Below are 22,245 nucleotides of genomic sequence, written 5' to 3'. Positions count from 1 at the left end.
CTTTATTCTAATTCATAGTAAGAGCTGCAGGATTCTGGGTTCTTTACTGAAAAGGTTATTCTGGAGTTTTTTTACTGTGTTATTCTCAACAGGAGGAAAAGTTAAAAATTGGAAAATACCAGAACTTGGGTCTTAGAGCCACTGATGGAAATGAGCTCGTGTTCATAGGCAGGTGGGCGAGCTGCAGAGCGAGGTCAGACGGTGTGGGCGCAAACAACAATTCTCTAAGTGGGTGTTTGTCTTTTTCATGTGTTGTTTTCTTCCCAGGCGTGAGTTCTCAGCTGCACTACACACAGGTGCTCAGTCACCACTGGGGGCACCTAGTCACATACCCACCTTTCCTGTTAGCAGCAGCTGCACAGAACTCTTGGTCTGGTCTTTGTTGCCTCCCCCTCCGCCTCTGCATTCAATATACTGAAGTTACCTGCCCACCTGCCTCTCTCCCCAGCAGATGAACAGCTACAGCCAGCCAGCACCGTTCTCGCCTCTCCACCCCAGCGCCCAGCGCAGCGCCAGAGCAGCACGTTCTCCTGATAGTTCTTGGGCACCATCTTCTGCCCTGTGGGCGGCTCACACTTCCCCTTTCGCTGTGGATCCATCAGGTGGTGCTTCTCACACACACTCTAATCACACCCTCCCTCTGCCTAATAATTTATAAAACTTCCACGTGTTCCTGCATCAAGCTCCCTTTGCCGGTCTGGGTCCTAGGAGCGCTGGCTGCCTCACTTCCTCCTGCCCCGGAGGCACGCCCCTCTAACCAGCTTGTCTGCTCACTGTTCCTTGTGTTGTACTCAATTTCATCTCTGAACCTTTGCACTAATTCTCTAAAATGCCACACTTTCACCCTAGCCTGTTTAACTCAGTGGTTAGAGCGTCGGACCAGGTTCGATTCTGTCTCACATCAGTGTTTCTCTCTCTCTCCCTTCCACACTCTCTGAAAAGCAATAGAAAAAATATCCTCAGGTGAGGATTGAAAATAAATAAATAGAATGCCACACTTTCTTTATTCTGATTTTTCTCAGTCCTTTGAAGACCAACTCATACACCTCCTCCAAGAAAACTTCTGCCCAGCTCAGGAGTACTTACTGTTTCTAAAATCCTCCGTTAAAACAATTGGTTGCAATTCCTCACTGTTTCCAGGATTTCTTTGATCATTTCAGCTACTTTTAAGGCAAGGACTCCCCTCTGTACCTCCCACATGGTGCAGAGCTGGCACCGGACAAATGAGAGTGTCAACATTCTTCTCAACCTCCGAGGCCACAGGGTCTAACCCTGCACAGGAATAAACTTTCTTTAACCAAACATTAATTTTTTTCTAGTGCAAATAAACTTATAATTGACAAATTGAAACCATGTATATTTAAGGTGCACAGCATGATATTTTGACATATGCACAAATTGTGAAATGAGCCCAGCCAGTGTGGCTTAATGGTTGAGAGTCAACCTATGAACCAGGAGGTCATGGTTCAATTCCCAGTCAGGGCACATGCCCAGGTTGCAGGCTCGATCCCCAGTTGGGGGTGTGCAGGAGGCTGCCAATCAATGACTCTCATCATTGATGTTTCTCTCTCTCTCTCCCTCTCTCTGAAATCAATAAAAACATACCTTAAACAAAATTGTGAAATTATATCCACATCAAGCTAATTAGCACACCACACAGTTGCAATTATTTACCATTATGAACTGTTTATTCTGTACAAGTCACTGTGTGTAAAAATTTTCACACAAATATATTTGAAGATGCTATTGGCCTTTCTTGAACATTTGTCGGGACAAAAAGCTTAGTTCTTTACAAGTAGGTTTATCTTTGTTTTTTGGACAACTGTGCAAGTTTTCCTTTATGATGACCTGAAATATGTTCTGATCTGACTTCTCTTCCGGGAACAACTTAGAATAAATCTAATATCTCTTCATTAAAATAGCACTTTGATGTTCATCTCATCCTACTTTTTTACAGTTCTTTCCCCAGCTGACGCTAAAACCCTCCTCTTCCTCTTCTGTGCCTCCTCTTCTACAACTTCGTGGTTCCAGACCCTTCCTGGCCTTGGCTATCTTCTTCTGAACACACCAGATTTTACCGCAGTCCCCTGGAAACTGAATGTGAAGTAACACTGGACTCTTTAGTCTAGAGAGCAGTGTCTCAAATGACACACTACGGTATCACCACCCACCCAGCCTTGGTTGTCCTCTCAAAGTCAAGCTTGTTGACAACAATCAGACGTCACACTATTCTTTTATTATCAAAAGATGACTAGCAAGAGTGTACTGCAGGTCCTCTTTGGAACACCCGGGCATGAACGTATGGCACAGAAAGCGCGCTGTGTTCCTGGCATGCTCCCTGGGGCTAGGTACACTGTAGTGAACAAGCAGAGGCGGCCCCTGCTAGCAAAGAGCTCTCAATTTTTCTAGAAAGAAGAGCAAATAGTAAACAAGAACCAAACAAATAAATTAATGTAATCACTATAAAAGAAGCAAACAGGACAAAGACATGGAGTAAAAATGACAGGCCCCACTTAGGGAAGTGAAGGGTTCCTCACTTCCCTAAGTGAGCGGTGCTGACACTGGGCTGAGATCTGAAGAGGAGACAGCGATGTCTGCACCAAGCTCGAGGGCTGTCTTCCAGGAAAAGGACACCAACTGGCAGCAGCGTCAGGGAGGTCTTGGTAAGTTTTAAAACCAAACAGAGTACAGAGTGTGGGGGCCAGACAAGCCTGGAAGGTAGGCAAAGGCCAAGTCATGAGGGGTCTGGTAACTTCTATCCTGAGCAGGATAGAACTAAGAAGTGGTTTTTGATTTAAAAATATTCTAGCTGTAGAAACCAACTATAGAGATCCAGGCAGGAGGTGACAATGTGGCTTGGGCCTGGGTGGCTGTAGTGGGGCTGAAGACAAGTTGATAAATCGGAGATATATTATGGAAGTGCTGACAATAGTGTGCTGACATATAATTTATCAAGAAGTACGCATGTATTAATGAATCCTTTCAAACCAAAAAGAGGTATTTTCATGAAAACCACAGCACATCAAATAAATAAATTGATTTTTTGTTGTTATTTAAATAAAAACCAATAGAATATATAGCAGAGTTTCTGTCTGCATTGGCAGGAAGTGGCTGCTCATATTCCAGACTGAAATATCTGGCTCTATCTGCCCTGGAAACATGAAGGAGAGAAGGGTGATCTGAGCAGTCACAGAGGCCATGCTCCCCTGCTCCTGGCAGCAGAACAGTGGGTCCCAGGCTCGCTTTGGGGTCACATGCTTCAGCACTAGATTTGATGCAGCCTTAGAATGGTGAGCTGATGTTCCAGGAAAACAGACTTCTGCTCATTATAGGAAAGAACTTTCCCATAACTGCCTTTTGAGAGGTAAACTTCAGGACAAATCATCTGTAAGGGTTCCTGTCTTCTCTACTTCCTACCAGGTGGCCACTGAACTGGCCCAGAGGTATCAAGAGAATGACTTGCTTTGCTTTTAGGGACTTGAGAAATAAAAGCGCATTTATTCTCAGGAAGAAAATCAGCACAATGTCCCGGAAGCTAATTCTTAAAATGTGCTTGTAGGATAAAGATCCAAAGAGGAATGTTAAGACATCGTAGTCCTATTATTAACAGAGATTTATTTTGTTGTCTTGGACAAGATTCTTGGTTATTCTGTGACCTGTTGTAACTAAATGTTAGATAGCTATAAAAATCAATGGTTCTCTCCTCCGTCGCTTGGTAGTAAATTAAAATCTGAAAAATCCCCAAAAGTGGAAAGGAAAAGTGAGAGAAAGTACCTACTAGTCAAAAAAGGAAAGTGGGAATTATTCACGCTCCTGGCAGTACGAAGCACTCATGACTCAATGAGCGGAGAAGAATCAATGAGTCAAAAACAAACAGCTTTTCACCTAAAAAGACTTTCTCTGCTCTGGGAGCTTTGTTGTTTCACTAATTTCTAATCCCCTGAAAGGTTGTTGGATCTATCACACAGTGAGGGTACAGACATCACCAAGGAACTGTGACCCCATCCCATCCTGCCTAGTGACCTACGTCCTAAGGCGCATTCAAAAGAGAGTGTGAACCTGCATTGTTTCCACGAATGGCTTTTCTAAAGAAAATCCCAAAGTGGTAAACTTGTTAGTGTTGCTGAGGACATCTCTCTCCCCCTGAGCAAGTCTTTAACCTCCCTGTACCTCATTGATTCATCTGTAAAATGGATCAATTTTACCTCGGTTGTTTCAGTTGTCATGTTTAAGTGATAAACTTCAATGATGAGATAAAAAACTCTTGAAACTGTTCTGTTAGTGACATTATTGATAATGTTAGTGACGATAAATGATAGCTATTACTGACTTTCCACTCTCATCCGAGGTCACAACTTCCACTTCCACATGAATGCTCATCATTCCCCATCACTTCTTAGCCCTTGTCACAGACTCTTGTGCCTCTCCCTCTAAAATACTTAGCCCACAACTGTAACCCTCTCTGTTTATTGAGTTCAGCATGTCTGCCCCAGCATAGGCCTACAATTTTGCCCTGCCTCTCTGTCCCCATTCACACCCTCTCTCACCCCACAATCTGCAATTCAGCACGATGACACACTCAGGGCCACATCTACATCTTGGCTCATGCTGTTGGCCAATCCTGCAATATCCTTTCCTTCCCCCTTACAACTTTATCTTCTTGAGCTAAAACGCATCTCGCCTAGATCAATTTGGTACTTAATTATAGCATCCTCATTTGTGTTTTCATTTGCTTTCTGACTGAAATCCTACAATAAAAGAAATTCAAATCAAAATAACAAGATACAGTTTTCACTCATCACACAGGTAAAAGTTAAAAAGATTAATAACATCCAGTATTGGCAAAAATGCAGAAGAAGAAGCACTCTGCCACACTGACAGGAGAGAGATAAAATGGTACCATTTGTTGGAGAGCATTTAATAACGGTCCCTAACATTTTAAGTATGCTTTTCCTTTGACCTGGCAACCCAACTTCTAGGGATTTATTTTACACACATTGCAAAGATGTGTACATAAAAATAGTTATTGTAGAATATTTGTTAAAATGAGAAACTGAAAACAAATTTAAATGTCAGCATCAATAGAAATATTAGATAAATAAGTTATGGTATAGCCATACAATGAAATACTAAAAAGTCCCGGGGAAAAATAGATAACGATATGAAAAGAATTATACAGCATGTTATGAAATAAAAAGTATGTGTGTATATGATTCCTGTTCATGTTGGTTTGAATGAATAATGAGTCTTTTTACATTTTTCAGTTTGGATCCTATTTTTAAATAATTAGATATTTGTATGTGGGGAAAATCTAGAATATACACAGACCATTAATAGCAATCTTCTCTGGTGGAATTATTTTATATATTTCTGTATGTTTGAATTTTTAACTAGACTGTATTTCTTTTGTGAACATCCTGCTCCCAGAAAAAAACAACATAGATATGTTACGCTTCCTTCAGTATCTGCTCCCCCTTCATTTCTCTCTAGTCATTCCAGGGGACCAGGCTCCTGGGCCATGTGGAGAAGTGATTCCATTATTTTCTCTATTTCCCCTCCATCTGAGACCCCCGTGCATTTATATATGTACCCTCAAGCACACAGGTGGGAAACCCGCTGTCCTCACCTAGCCTCAAGGGGAGTGCGACCTAGTGTGTGTTCCTCAGGGCCAAGCACAGCCTATGTTGTACAGCCTTGGGCAAAGTGCTTAAAGTTTCTTAGCCTCAGTTTCCTTCACCACAAAACTGCCGTAATAATATTTCAGTATTTGAGTGGCTGTAGAGAATAAAAGAGAATATAAATGCCCAGCATGTGGTAAGTACCTGTTGAGTGGCAGTTGTATTACTTTCCCTTGTTATCAACTGTGCTTTTGAGGATCAACTGCCTATGGTATAGTCACTGTACCTTTTACTTAGTTCAGCTTTATGTGTAAATGGGCACCTAATAAATATTTCTTGGTAGGTGTGGCCACATTGCTCCAAATGATTCCTGTTCATGTTGGTTTGAATGAATAATGAGTCTTTTTACATTTTTCAGTTTGGAGGCTGCTTTCACAGGCGGACCCTAAGAGATGTTGTTGACCTTGTTCATTCAATCTAAGATTTACACATGAAATGCTAGACTTGCCCAGGACTGACTAGCAGTGTCTGGGAATGAAGGGGAGGAATGCGCGAAGGCAAAGGTGTGTCTCACAGGCAAAGCAGGGTAGAAGGGGAGAGAGGAAGAAACTGTGTTTGCATAAACCCTAACCCGATCTTCCTTTCAGTTTACTCATCGTGATTTCACTGAAGATAAAGAGTAGACCTGTCTACTGCCTAACCACCCTCCTGCCAAAAAAAAAAAAAAAAGTTAAAACACAATCTTTTCAGGTTTGAAATCTTAGAAAGTTTTTATAGTTTGCTAATTCTTGCCAAAGAAAGATACAAGCAGTCCTAACTTTAACAAGCCTTTTAAGGATTTGATTTTTAAAACCTCTGCATGATTGTGTGTGTAACATGCCGTCTTGTATGACTAAAAAGGCCTGTTACCAGAGAATCTTCATGAGAATGGGCAGGGGATTCCTGACATGCTCCAACCACTAGACCACATTTCCTTAGGTCTGTGATTGAAGAAGGAATTTCATTTCCTCCACAAGGGATTTCCTTGCCTTTGTTGACTGCTTTGACTCTGAATGCCATTAAAAACTTAGTTTTTAAAAAAGTTTAATTTCTGGATGTGGAAAAACAAACTGCTCGCTCATTCTCATTTTCAGTGATGGAAGGAATGACTGCAGCCGCTGTGGGGCACACACCTCCCTACTTTCAGTTTTCCCCTTGTTGAGATATGGAAAGTTGTAAAGATAGTCTTTTGAATAAAGGTGGGAAGACCAAGTCTTAGGCAAATGCCTCCATTGTTTTTGCTTGTATTATCAAGTTGAAGTGAACAAAAACTCCAGATTTTTAAGTAAAATTAATGCCAGGATTTCAGCATTTCTTTTCCATTATACCAACTCTCTAATGAACATCCATCTTCCCTCTTCAGAAGGGGAAACACATACCAATGTTTGATATAGTACTTTGTAACCCATTGGTCTTCCCTTTTTTTCAAGGGTTTAACTTTTTAAAAAACCCACATCACCAAGATTCTACCAGAACTGAGTGCTATGAATGCTCCAGGGCAAAACTTCACATTCAGTGGGAAGGAAATGATTGTCTGTTTCTTTTGTATGTGCATCTCAAAGTTATTACAAACACCAGCAGCACAAGAAATAATGTTTGGGCCCACCTAGTTCAATCCTCGCATTTCGCAGGCGACGCAGCGAGTGTGAAATAGATACGTGAGGCTGTAGTGAAGGCTTTGGCCTAGGTTTCCCGGGCTCCCACGGACCCTGCTCCACTGACAAGGAGGCGGCTGAGAGTGGGCGCTGAGGGCAGAGGAAAGGTGGGCACCTCCCAAAGACCCGGCTGGAAAAAGTGTCTCTGCCAGCCCAGAACAGACAGCCAGTCAGGAGGCTGGGCTGACCCAGAGAGCTGAGGTCTGGAGAGGGTCTCAACTCCAAGAACCAGGAAGCACAGGGCAAGAACCGGTGAGTGGCACCTGCCAAGGAGGGGATGGTCTGGACTAATTCCAGAGACCTGCATGAACAGGTCCAGCTTATTGAGGAGACCAGGGTAGGGCAAACAGTCACAGTAACTTCTACTTTTAAAACCTAGAATTATTGAACATTTTAGGACTTAAAGTTAAAAATATAAATCTGAAACCTTATTTGAGCCCTGAATTACGTGGACAATAATCTGAAAACTAACGAAAGCGGTGAGTGAACCCTTTCCTTCTGTTCCCATAACCCATATGACTGGCTTTATCAGCTTAGAGGCACAAAAGCAGTCACGTTGCTCTAATTTCAGTAGTTCATTATCTCAACAAGGCCAATATCTCAATCTTGAACTCCTCCTGCTTCCTCAGCCTTCCACCCAAGGCAGCCAGGTGCCTACTCGGTTCATCAAGGTCAGTCTTGAGTCTGAGGACCAGGTGTGGAGTCTCTGCTTTGGCTGCTGCCGTGGGTCCCACACAGGCCAGCAGACACAGTCTCCTGGGAACTGACAGCCTTGTTGTCCAGACCATGCCCAGTCTGAGGTGCTGCTACACTGGGCTTTAAGGAGAGAGCCAGCCAGGCCGTAAATTCAAGTGTTTGTTCCAAAGGCTGATCAGGGCCAGAGGTGATCCCTGGGGAGGCCCTCCAGCCTTAGACTCATGATACAGGTCTGCCTCTGGCCTGTAAACCCATCAGACCAGGTTCCTCATCCCTCACAGTGTGCCTATCCTTCAAAGTGCGGGAACTTCTAAGCCAGAACCATCCCAATTCATCAGAAAGGTTTGAATGAACTAAACTTGGGGAGGCTTTCCACCCCTCTTCTCCTAGGAGGTTGCTTGGTATCTATGCAAATCAACTCCCTCCTCTCCAGCAACCAGCAATGCATATCAGGGGCCTGAGAGAGACTTACCGTCAGGCCATGTCACGGTTCTATTCCACCATTCCCCTGGGGCAGTGGGTGTCTGTGTCTTTTTGTCTGCTTAACCATTGGAGATCACTCATGCTACTGTCTTAAAAAGAGGACCTGCAGTGCCCAACTAGACCAGGGAAGGACTAGCAGCTCCAATGCTGGCTGAGGTTCTGATACTGCTATCCCACTAAGCACTTTGTTATACCTGGAACCCCAACTGGCAATCCACAGAAAGCAGAGCGGTCTAGTACCTTATGCCACATTCACCTGGGAGTGCAGGTCTATCTGAGCATGTTCAGAAGGCAGCAGGGTGGCACACAACCAGCTTATTTTCCTGAAGGACTAACAAGCTTTCTGGGGAAGAAAGAGCTCATCCTGACTTACACAGGAGTCCATGCCCTCCAGGCTGGCCAAGCGCAAGGACCAAGGTGGGCAGTGAAAGGGAGGACAGTGACAGGAGGGAGTAGACCAAGGACTTTACTACTGAGACTGTCTTTCAGTCCAATTCCCATGAACTTAACTCCTGTGTCCAAGGTAGAAGGGGCTACTAGAAAGTGTGAAACAAACTAAAAGAGCTATTTCACTAAACTTTGTAGGCCTTAAGAAACCCAAGACAGTACTTTCCAGAGGAAAATCAGGAGAAGAGGGAGTTTTTCCAGAGTTTCAGTAGAAGCCATTGGGGCCCTGACAGTATGGGTGGCTTCAAGGCTGTCACTGCGGTGAGCGGGGAAGGCAGGAATGGAAAGTGCCACGTGGGAGCGATTGTGAGTGAGCAAACACCAGTGACCTCCCACCGGGCCTTTCAGAATTAGCTGGGAGGAATTTCTGCAGAGCAGGTAGAAACACGGCAAGAATAATATTGTTTTGTGACTGTGACTCTGACTCTGCTGTGCCCGGTCTAGGCCGGGGACACACAGACTAAAATAGAGTTGAACTTGAATGTTTGCTCTAGGGATGCCTGCCAGCTCTTCTGAATTCCATCTGTTTTCTAGACATTACAAGGTTTCAAAACTTATTTGACAGGAATCCTTATAAAAGGTAGTAGCAGCTTGGGGGCTGCAGGAAGGAGAAATCAGCCTGGAAAATGAGCCTATATTGTGGGGTAAGAATCAACCATTAGGAACTGAAAGATGAGGTCGCTTTGGCTTGTCCACAGTAATATGTACCCAAGCCTGAGGCTCAAGGTTCTAACAGGTGTTCTGTGCCCTGAAATTCTTTACCACTTGTGAGTCTCAACATCTGCTTGCAAATTTCTCTTGAAAAGAACCTGTATATCAAATCCTGACCTTATACGTTTTCACTGCTTATAATTTAAACCTGTCTCTATGTGAAGATTAGACTAATATTACATTTTCATTTTTAAGAGTTGTTTGCTTTGAATTTTTTGCCTTTTTATTAAATAATCTTTTAGAAGATTCTCTCCTTTTTTCTTCATCTTATTTCTCTGGATAAAAGGAAGAAGAAACAGAAGAAACAGACATGACGACAACCCATGGCTGTAGAGGGAAGGCTGAAACTGTTTTTCTCCCAACAAGAGAGTAGTATTTGTTATTGCTAGTATAAAGATAATACTGATTATGTCAAAGTTTCAAAAAAATATAAAAAGATACAAAAAAAAAAAAAGTAAAAATGATTCCCAATTCACATTATTCAGAAGATGATCATTATTAATGTTCTAGAAAACAATTACAGGTGTCTCTCCACATGCACACATGCATACAAGACAGCACAAGAGAGCTTTTCTAGGTACTGCAAGAAAAGCTTGCTAATGCCTCTTGAACCAGAGCCTAAACCTTATCATCTAGGGAAGTCAGATAGATAAGCAAACACCATGTTTCAAAATTACCCATAACGCAGCAGCTCCACAGATCAAATTAACCACACAGGACAGCTCTAAAGACTGCTCAGGAAAATGGCTAGAACCACACTGTTATCTTGTTTCCAGAAGAATTCAGTACATTGGTGAGGAAATGCATACACTATAAAGCATCGTCTTTGACGTACATCATCATCTGATGGGGCCACAGCTCCTGAGTGGCTCAAATACCACAGATGTGGGCGGGGAGCCCTCCCACCAGGAGAGTCCTCTAACTCATTTCCCTGCATGATACTGCAGAAAGTCCAGGCTGTGTTAGCTAACCCTGGTGTTTGGAGAAGGCCGCAGAAAGACTCTAACAAAACTTTCGGAACCCATTAGTTGCTGGTCTACACCCAGGAGAAACTGACTTACTTTCCATCAAAGCAGGAATTAAAAAACACACACAACATAAGGTGAAACAAAACTTTTACTAACGGGGAAGAGAATCAGTGCTGGTACAATCCCCACGAAGGCTTTCAGAATAGGAGACATGCTTCCTCTTTGTGGCTGAGTGGACAGAGCTGGACTTTGTAGTCGCACAGTTCTGAGTCAAAAGCCCCTTACTCGAGCTGTGTGCCAAATGTATCCCATGCAACATTTGGGACATAAACACATTACAGAAGTATTTGTTGTTTATCTGAAATGCAATGTTAACTGGGTAGCCTGACTTATATTTGCTATAGCTGGTATCCCTGAACTCACTCCATGTGGTCCACACACGGGTGCGCTTCTTCTCAGAATGCCTGGCTGTAGGTACAGAAGGTGTGGAAAACAATAACTAACTCTTAGGTCCTTGAGAAGCACCTGGTGTTTGTTCAATAGATATTGACTGATGCCTCCTGTGGAGAAGGCTCTGGCCCACGCCAGGCAAATACAGCCTGACCTCCTGAAGATGACATGAATCTGTTAAGTGCACAACTAGTTACTGAACTTCAATTGTGGTCAGCACCATCGGATATCCTGATATGCAAACCTACCTGTGCCCTATAACTGGTCAGAGCAGATTTAATTGCAGAAATGACACCTGAACTTGGATGCATGTATCCAAATGTGTGTACTTGGGGTACCTGAAACTCAAAATGTCCAAAACTGGATTCAGTACCTCTCATCTTCTCCCCAAAACTGTCTTTTGTGTTAGGTCCTTAAACTTTGGTTAAAGGGCCCTCTCATAGGTTGCCCATGTTAGAAACCTGGGAGTCATTCTGTACACATTCCTGACATCAATTCAATGACTGAATTTTGCCAGTTTTATCTTCCCCATTTGTACCCCCACTATCCTCACCCTCTTTGATAATTTCCTAACCAGTGAATATGGTGCTAATTTTGTTCCCTTCAAACCTATATTTTACATTTCAACTAGGAAAAGTTATTATGCTTCCAGTGAAAACATTTCGGTGACTTCCTTTTACTAAAAGCCCAAGCTCTGTAACTTGACAAATAGGTTCTTTGTAAATTGGTTCTGACGTACCTCCCGCATCTGGCCTCCACATTCATATTCCATAACACTGAACTGCTTGCAGTTTCCTGCACGCGACATAATGTTCCACGTGCTTCTGCTGTTACTCCATCTATCACCTCTGCCTGGTATTCTCCTCCCTCCTTATCCAACTCCTACTGGTCTCCAAGACTGCTCTAGTGTCATCTCTTCCAAGAAGTCTTCCCTGAGCTAAGTGCTGCAAATGGACAGACCACGCCGGATGCCAAGCAGCTGCACTGGCCCCGCTGGGGAAGCCTCGGAATGTCTGATACCTATTCCAAGAGAGGCTTGTTGCCTGTGCTGTCACATTGTTCACACAGGATGCACCACCATGGTTATAGTTGATGGCACCAGCAGATCGGACAATCACCAGTGCACCAGCCCTCACCCAGGGGGTGGTTCATGCTCACTCTACCTAACCTGGTACTGTGCTCAGCAGATATAAGGATGGGCCGGCCTGCTCTGAGCCACACTTCTGGGGAGTCTGAATTCAAAATACTCAGCACCACAACCAGCAGACAACAATCTGGACAGAAGCCAAGAGATAGTGAGTGGGGACAGGAAACAGATGCCATAGTAGAGTAGAAGCCATAAGTAAACAAGCAGCAAGGAAATTAAGGTCAGCTCACTGTGAGCAACAGGAGCCACCACAGCACAGCAAGCTGTAGCCTCCCACATGGTGGAGTTTACTAGGAGTGGCAACAACTGCTACTGAGAAAACTGCCAGCTACTGCAGAGAGCAGTGGACCCGAGTGAGCTGTCCATGCCTGTCCTGGTGTTGACTTTCTACTTGTATTATCACTTTTCTGTATGAATGTCCTGTTCCCATCAAAAATGAAAATATGGATCATTTTCCCCAAACTCTAATTGTGAAAAACCGTTAATGAGCCAATTCCCTGGACTCAAAGATCTAGAGTAATTTTCTACTTCTTTTGGCCTTGGAATAAAACCGCTAGCATCTATAGGGCAAGGGAGTTGTTCCACAGCAAGATTTGAGAAGCAGGCTCAGGAGGGAAGTTCATGTTGGGGACAGTGCTCTCTTCTGACAGAGAAGACAAAGGAACTGAAGGCAACAGAAAACAATTACCTCCTACTTGCTGCCTTGGCTCCAAGTAGCTCTGGGATTCCAAGGAGGCTTATTTTGGGGTCACCAGGAGGGCTTCAATCTTTTCTCTGTTCAGAGTAGGACTAGCCTGGGAATGGGGGAGATGTGGGAAGTAGGTCTCCAGTCTTGCCCTCTTCTGCATCTGGTTCCTAGATCCTATGGGAACAAAGCAGGACTTAAGGTCAAAGTGAAGTCCCCGTGTTATAATCCTTTTTCCTTCTATTGCAGTCTCTTCACACCCACTGTCCAGTGAGTTATAGAGATGACAAGAGAGAAGAAAAGGGAGTTGAAGCAAAGTAGAGAACAACTCCTGAGGCTCAGGCAAAGTTCTCTCCATCATCTGCAGAGCTTGCCAACCCTGAGGTAACAAAAGCCACTTTTAGGAGCAGAGAAGGAAAAGAAGACTCAAGGAATTTCTTATTCCTCACACAGACACTGTGAAGAAGTTATGAGAATAAGACCATGGAGGCTATTTGTGGGGTCACGAGAAACCAGGTCAACCACAGCTTCCTGCAGCCTCAATTGCAATTCAATTCTCCAGACCAACTGGACGTCACCGGACAGGAACCCAGGTAGTTGGGCTGAAAACCACAGGGCAATGGGAAGCCATGGAGGTAGCACACGGTCTCTCAAGTCCAGGAGAGCTACCACAAGTAGGTACCCTGGAGTACTCCTACAGGGTGGGGTAACTGGATTGGGCAAATCTATATCCTTATGCCCACCACCACCTACACATTCATTTCCAGCTTCTGGAAGAGAGTAAATGACTCTGCATTGAACTGCATATGCTTACATACTTTACACAGTTTGCAGTGTGTGGCTGATACTGTGTTTGTTTTACCCAGACCCCTTCTCTGTGTTCACCTACCACTCTTCCCCCTTCTTCCTGCTTAAAATATAAACACAATGTATGGAACTGCAGTAGCCATTTTGTCACCATGAGGTGACAAACATACTATATAAATAAGACTGAGAATCACAGACATTAACCTTGACACCATTAAGCCACTAGGCCAATATAAGCAAGTACATATAGCCAGATTCCGCATGTGACACAAATAGCACTATATTTGAGTTACGTTATTTTCAACCTTAAAGCTTTCCTAAAGGATATAGGGAGTCCAGCTAGCTTTATTGAATTATTACAGTGTTGTTGTTGACAATGACTTAAGCCAAAAGTGAAATAACAAATGCATAGATTGGTCAAACAATTTTTCTGCCAACATCTACTCATGCATGCAATAGAATCCTCACTTTAAGATCTTTGGTGTGGGAGAGCACAGGAGAACACTTAGCTGGTATTGAGAGAAGTGGTATTCATTTGCACATGAGTGCACATGGAATAGGCTTGGCTACAGAAGAGAATGGAGCTAATGTTCCAACATGCATTCTATTTCAGAAGATCAGTATAAGCCAATCATGATAGACTATCTCCCTTGGAACTGGTTAATTAGGGGATGGGTAGACCCAAGCCAACTTTGGTCAAAGACCTATTTAAGTTTCTGGGGAAAAAAACTAGTTTCACTCTCTCCTGCTGGATATGAACAGGGAAGTACATTTTTTTCCTAATTGCTGCTGGTTGCCATATCATGCCCATGAGAATAGCAGGTCTTAGCAGGAAGCCGACTCTGGCAATAGAGTATGTCCTTGATGGTATCTCTAAGCTGTTGAATCAGTTAGTTCTAGAGTCCAGTCTACTTTTAGATTTCCTAATATATGAAATAAATGTTCTTGGTGTTCAGGTCAATTCAAAGTGGAGCTTCTATTACTTATGGCTGGGGTATCCTATTTGACAGAGAATTTGGTATCTGAAACTGAAATGATATGAGTCTCAGACAGACCCTAAAACATGATGTGAAATTTGGTAAGTGGAGAAAGTGGAACAAATGGCTATTATTATTGGTTGATAGGTTCTAGAAACTAAAGTGTAGCATTTGGGGAAATAACAGGAAAAATTAGGAATGTTGGAATGGATCAGATGCTTCTTGCTTAATAAAACCCTACAAAAAGAGATAAGCTGGAACTAAAGGTGGCCCATCAGATAGCAGAAAAGAAAGAAAATAGAGATCTTTTCCAGAGAGACCCTTTCTGTCTATGGCCTATATTGTAAATTTGTTGAGAGTTCAGTAATTTTGAACCTTCCAGGTTGAAAACAAACAGACAAACCAAAACACCACCAAAGACTTATACCCCAGAAAGGAGAAAGAGGAGTGGAGTATGCACATCCATAGAAAAGGTTTGAGAAGCTCCCAGAAACTCTAGTCAGGATGATGGGTGAAGATTCTCCCTTGTCAAAGCCAATATGTAAAGACTAGGAGAGGTGATTGTTTCTTCAAATATTCAGATGCTAATGCAAAGCTACAAGGAGCACAACGATTCAGGGAAATATGGCAAAAATGGAGAAAAAGTAAGCCTCAAGTAACCAACCCTAAAGAAATGGAGATCCATGTAGTTTCTAAAAAAGAACTCAATTAAAGCAGCTCAATGAACTAAAAAAGAACACACAATTAATTTTCAACAAAGTTACAAGAATATACAATGGAGACAGGATATTCTCTTCAACAAAGTATGTAGGGAAAACTGGAGATCCACATGCAAAATAATGAAACTGGACCCTCACACCAGATACAAAAATCAACTCAAAATGACTAAATACTTTGAATATAAGACTTGAAACTGTAAAATTCCTAGGAGAAGAGCTTCTTGACACTGATCTTGGCAGTGATTTCTAGGATATGACACCAATAGCACAGACAACAAAAGTAAAAATCTACAAGGAAGACTATATCAAACTAAAAAGCTTTTGCACAGCCCTGGTCAGTGTAGCTCAGTTGCTTGGGCATCTTCCTGAGCACCAAAAAGTTGCTGGTTCAATTCCAGGTTACGGCACATGCCCAGGTTGTAGGCTCTATCCCGGAGTGCAGAAGGCAGTCAATTGATATTCTACTCTCACATAGATGTTTCTCTCTCTCTCCTTCTTCCTGCTTCTCTCTCTAAAAATCAATAAAAATATTTTTAAAATATATTTTTTAATCTTAAAAGATGAATTTCAGAGGGAAGGGAATGGAGGGGCAGGAAGAGATTAACTAAAGAACTTGTGTGCATAACCCATGGACACAGACAATAGTGTAGTAAAGGCCTGGAGGGGTGGGGGTGCAGGGTGGAGAGGATCAATGGGGGAAAAAGGGGGGGCATCTTCTACTTTCAATAATAAAGATACATTAAAAAAAAGATAATCGCTGTTTCTGTGACTGCTCACTCATGGAATCTCTAACTCTATCTTTTGTGCCACTGGTTTGTGGTTTCATCTCTGTTTTTTCCATTTTAGATTTCACACTGACTTAAAATTGAGGAAATAGTTTTTTTCTCAGGGAGTAAACCTCTCTGAGGTTAAACACTGGAGAGGGATAAATGGGTTTACTCCCAAACTCACTAATGCCAATCCCCCCCACCCCAGCCCTCCAGCTTTATACACATGCTGGTTATACACACAATTCTTAGAGAGAAAAATAGTTTCATTTGGGGACGTTGCTTATTTCAGTGTAGCCACAAACCAAAAGCATACTGCCTATTTTTCAACCACAACTGTGAAGCTAGAGAGAAAAAAAATTAACAGCTTCGAGATATAATTTACATAAGTGTACAATTTAGTGGGTTTTAGTATATTCGCAAAGCTGTACAACCATCATCACCATCAAACTTTAGAATATTTTCATCACTAAGAAACTCATGCCCGTTGGCAGTCACTACATTCTCCTTTATCCCAGCCCCTGGAAACCACTAATGTGCTTTCTGCCACAAAGGATTTGCTTTTTCTGAACATTTCATAAATGGAATCATACAATATTTGGACTTCTGTGACCAGGTCCCTGAAATTACCATAATGTTTTCAAGGTTCATCTGTGTTGTAGAATGCATCAGTACTTCAGTACTTTTATCACCAAATATTTGTGTATCCATGCAACAGTTGTGTTGCTTCCACTTTTTGCCTATTTTGATTAATGTTGCTGTGAACATTTGTGGACAGTTTTTGTGTAGCTATGTTTTCATTTCTATTGGGTATATACCTTGGAGTGAAATTGCTGGATCATATAGTACTCAATTTTTAATGCTTTGAAAAACTGCCAACTGTTTTCCAAAGCAGTTGCACCATTATTTTACATTCCCATCAGCAATGCATCATGGTTCCCATTTCTTGACAACCTTGCCAATACCTGTTATTGTCTTTTTTATTTTAGTTATCCAAACAGGTATGAGGAGACATCTCATTGTGGTTTTGGTTTGCTTTTCCCTAATGATTAATGATAATGTGCACCTTTTTATGTGCTTTCTGGTCATGTCTACATCTTTTTGAGAGAAATGTCTATTCAAATCATTTGGCCTTTTTTAAGTTGCATTATTTGTCGTTTCGTTTTTGAGTTGCATTATACGTTCTGGATACAAATAACTTACGAGATACATAATTTGCAAGTATTTTCTCCCATTCTGTGCGTTGTCTTTTCACTTTCTTTATGGTGTCCTTTGAAGCATGTAAGTTCTAAACTTTGATGAAGTCCAATTAATTTTTTCCTTTTGCTAATTTTGCTTTTAGCGACATATTTAAGAGAAACCATTGCCTAATTCGAAGTAAAAATATATTTACTCCAATGTTTTATTCTAAGTCTTGTAATTTAAGCTCTAGAATTTAAGTCTATGATCCATTTTGAGTTTATATTTGTATATAGTGTGAAGAAGGGATCTAATTTCATTCTTCTGCATGTAGATATCCAATTGTCCCAGCACTAGCTGTTGAAAAGATATTCTTCCTCATTGAATTGTCCTGGCACCCCTGTCAAAAACCAATGAACCATAAATGTAAGGGTTTATATCTGGACTCTCAATTCTATTCCATTGATCTATACGCCTACACTTATGCCAGTAGAAGAAAATTTTACCCTTAGCAATTAACTGCCTACTCATCCCCTTGCATTCACTGTCTTATATGAAAGTGTCCCTCTATATGCCTGTTTTACAGATCAGATAGGTCAAGTTTGACGGTGGAGGGTAGCAGAATATGCTACCTCAAAATATGCCTCTTTGGCACATGGATTATATTTTGAGTTGATTATTTTGAGAAACTACAGACAGGAGAAGCTCTGAAAACAGAAGTTAACCCTTTAATGAGGGAAACATATTAGAAAGGAGGCTTGTATCAGGAAGAGAGCTATTACTGAAGAAGACAACTTTGTCACCTGAGAGGCTTATCTGCAGGGTAATTTACCAAACATTTCCTCTTCTCACCTTCCCATGAACTTCTTTACCCCCGTGAAAACCAGAACCCTATCCCCTTCCTTAGCTGAGGACGATATATAAGTCTCAATGGTCTGGCTGCCTTTAAGTCTCAATTTTGCGGGGCTCTTATAGGTACGTATGTACGTAATTAAAATTGCTAATTTTATTTCTCCTATTAATCTCTCTCTTATTACAGTTTAGGGGGTGGAGGTGGAAGAAGGGGTTGATCTCAGCTAAGCATATCAGAAACAGGTCAAGAAATCACTCATTTATTCAAAGTTGACAGATTAGTGTTGTGTGCTTTCATTAAAGCTCGGGATCTGATATGTCATTCATAAGAGTCCAGTGAAGTCCATCTGTCATTTTAGAAATGAAAAAACAGGCTCAGGGAGGGTAAATAATTTGTTCAAAGTCACACAGCCAGTGAGTGATAAGTAGGGCTCACACCCAGGTCTGACTGACTCCAAATTCCAAATGTAGACCAGAGGGTAATGGCATACCCACCAATCAGCACACGTTTCACCATGCCCTTTCTCCCTCATGCCCCCTCCCCTGTTTAATAATGTAGGAACTATGTAGGCAGTAGAGAAAATAGGCTCATACCAGTGATAAAGAGTATAAGGTTGTTATAAAATTTGATTTTAAGCATAAAAAACCTTAAACTGTTCATATTCTCTGACCCAGGAATCCCACATCCAGGATTTTAATGTAAGAGAAGAATCAGAAACTTGCACAAATATTTATGTGTAAAAGATATTAGTGAATTATAGTACTATTCATATTTGTGAATGATTGGAATTAATGTAAATTCCAATCAATGAATTCAGTCACAACAGAATTCAACTGTTAAAACTAATGTTTTAGAAGAATGCTTAATATTAGATATTTAAGACACATTATTAAGGGGAATAAGCATGTAAAAAAAAACCACAATAAAAATACTAGATGGACATATACCAATATGTGATAACAATAGTTATCCTTACCTGGTATGATTACAGTTAATTTTCATTTACTTTTTTTAAGCTTCTTCATATTTTCCAAATTTTCTATAATATGTATTATTTTACAGATAGATGTTATACTTTTTAAATAAAAAATAAGGTTATATTCTTTAAAATATATATTATTGTTAAAAACAAGACAACAGGCCCAAAATAGAGTCACTAATGCTAAGCACCATGTCATCAAACCATGACTTACAGTTTTGGCTCTCCCAGAAATGGAATCTTGTACCCATCAGCAATCACCTGGTCAGTACTAGTGAGGACAGAACTGTGCCTTCTCCTGCAGGGCAGAAACCTTGCAGTAGCCAATAAAGTTTAGGCTTTATTGCCTATACTCCTTTGTTCCCACTTCCTTCTGCCTATAAAAGTCTTTCTTTCATTTTGCACAGCTCCTCAGAGCCCCCTTCTATCTGCCAGATTGGATGTTGTCCAATTAGAATCCATTTTTGCTCAAAATAAACTCTTAAAATTTTTAATATGCCTCAGCTTATCTTTTGACATTAGGAATGATAAACAATGGGTGGTCAGTGATACATCCAAAGCTACTGTAGAAAAGGAAAGAGCACATGGTCCATAGGGAACTCAGAAACAAAGTTAGGCAGGAAAAGCAGTTAGATGAATGTAAACTTAAATGTAAATGACTTTATTTTCACAAGATTTTAATGATGACATGTATCTCGGCTTAGTTCTTAATGTGTGAAGAAATTTAAGTTCTTCATGAAGTACTTATAGCAAGGAAACTTACTTAACTATTCTGCCTTACAATGAGATCAATGGATGTGAAAGTGCTTTATGAACTTGAAGTGTTTTACAAATCTATTACTATTACTGTCAGGAGGTTATCACATTCTGCCTCTGGTAACTGCTGTGTGACTTGTCACAGGGGTCTTATACTGACACAAAAAGAACACTTCCAAAGGTTTTGAAGATGCTCCCATTCTCATCACATGCACGTAGTGAGGTGGCCCTTGGTTCCCAAGTGCAGACAATTGGTTACTGCGACATCCCCAAGTCGGCCTTAGAGCTCTGCACTCCTAAATACAAGACAGCTTCAATCCACTGTGGACACACTATTTTCTTACTTTAGATATGGGACAAGTGTTAGGACAACATCAAGTGCCCTAGTGCTTTTAAAAGACCCCAGGACAAGATTCAAAACATGAGCAAAATCCTGCTTCTGTAGCAACTGTGTAAATTCAGCTGCTCTAAGTTCTTAGGAATCTTAAGATTCCTAAAGCTGCTTAGAGGGGTTGGTGAGGTGAAGGTGGGCGGTGCTGAGGGAGTGAAGTGAGATGGGTTAGAAGGCACAATCTCATCCAGCCTTCTCTATGGGGCCTCCTGGGCCTAGAATTTGGCATCAGTATTTTACCTGGAAAATATATGACATCATTGAGAGCCAGGAAGGCTTGGGGTTTTTGCTCTAACTTCGCCTCTAACTTAAGAATGTGATTTTGGGCAAGTTACTCAACCTCTATAAACATCAAGTTTCTTACCGATAAGATGGGGACTCAATGGGAGAATGAATTTGAAAACACTTGCAAAATTACAAGTACCAAGGGAATAAATCATTCTTCCATCCCAAAGGTTATGAACACCATTAAAACTGACCACACAGGAGAGCTCACATGAACGAGATAGATTTCCATGAGTGGTATCACCTTATGGAGGACCACAGGGCTCACAGAGACAAACACTGGGCACCAACCTGTGCTTGGGGGAATGCAGATTTCACAGGAAACATAGCTCCTGCCTGAATTGTCTCAGGGTGGTACAGAGATTGCCCAACACTATGTCCTAATGTCAAAGGGAGAGAACTCTATCATGAAAAGCTAGGCGGCCTACAGAGAAAGTATTAAGAGATGCAATGATACAGGCATCAAGCTCCAGACCAAGTTAAAGTTCTACAAAGCTGAGGAAGGGGGGTGGAAAGAAGAATCTTGCAGGAGTCGAAGTCTTGGAGAGTGAGCTTTGATGGATGGACAACATGTACGACTCACTGACCAGCCTCTTGACAGGCAGCTCCAGAGATGGGAATTTCCTTTTTACAGAACTCGGGCTGTTCTTGAGTCAAAGAGGCTGAGTCACAAACAACGCTAATATGCAACTAAAATAGCTTCTTACTGAACAGAAAAATTGTATTTTCAAAAGGTAAGTAGGGATATGACTTGAGGTAGTTAGCAGTCTATTGCTGCCTTTGTCACCACTACAGTCAGAAAGGCCAGCTCATGTGTCAGACATGTTAAAAAGTGAAAGTATCCACACCATATGGGAGCTTTCTCCCCAAGCATTTCAAGAAAGAAATAAGGCCAAACTCCATAATGGTGCCGATTATGCAATAGTAATATTTCTACAGAGTCCCATAAATATCTCCATATTGACCCATTCTCTAATGGAAATAGCCGGAGAAATATAAGTATCAAGACTCTGAGCACATCAAAGGCCTCATTGGAAAAGCCCCCACACGGAGAAATGTGTGGGCTCAAGTTCTTTCATTCTGGAAGGGTAAAGGCCTGAGCTGATGATGCTGGGATGAGACACTGAAATCTTTAGAGAAACGAAACAAGATCACTAAATAGCCTTTCCCTTAGAACTAATGCTAACTTTGTGGTTTTGGTTTGAAAGGCGCAGAGAGGTGTTTTGCATTTTTTAGTAATAAAAGAAAAAAGATCATGATCATTTGTTTCTAACTCATGTCTTCTCTTATAAAATAAAAAAATGATTTGTCTTTAATCTGGCTTTCCTTCATTATTGTCTATGTGAGGAACTATAATTGTTTAAATTTTATTAAGATGTTTTCTATTCTTCAGAATATTGCCTAATGCCTAGGTAAATAGCACTGTTTCTCTGTTCTTTGCAACAAGCATATTTGTTAAGTGTCCCTTAGAGGGCCTAACCTTGCCTGCCTCCCCACCCTCCTGACCCTAAAGTTCCATGGCCACAGTTTGATCATGTGGTCAAAATCCACTCTAAGGTCTGTTCCTTCTCCAGAACTCTTTCTATCCACTTCTCTTGAGGCCTCAATGGCCTTTCACCCAGGATTACACTTG

Source organism: Miniopterus natalensis, chromosome 4 (assembly GCF_054644295.1).
Source record: "Miniopterus natalensis isolate mMinNat1 chromosome 4, mMinNat1.hap1, whole genome shotgun sequence".
Taxonomy (NCBI): domain Eukaryota; kingdom Metazoa; phylum Chordata; class Mammalia; order Chiroptera; family Miniopteridae; genus Miniopterus; species Miniopterus natalensis.
Note: the sequence above shows the minus strand (reverse complement) of the source record.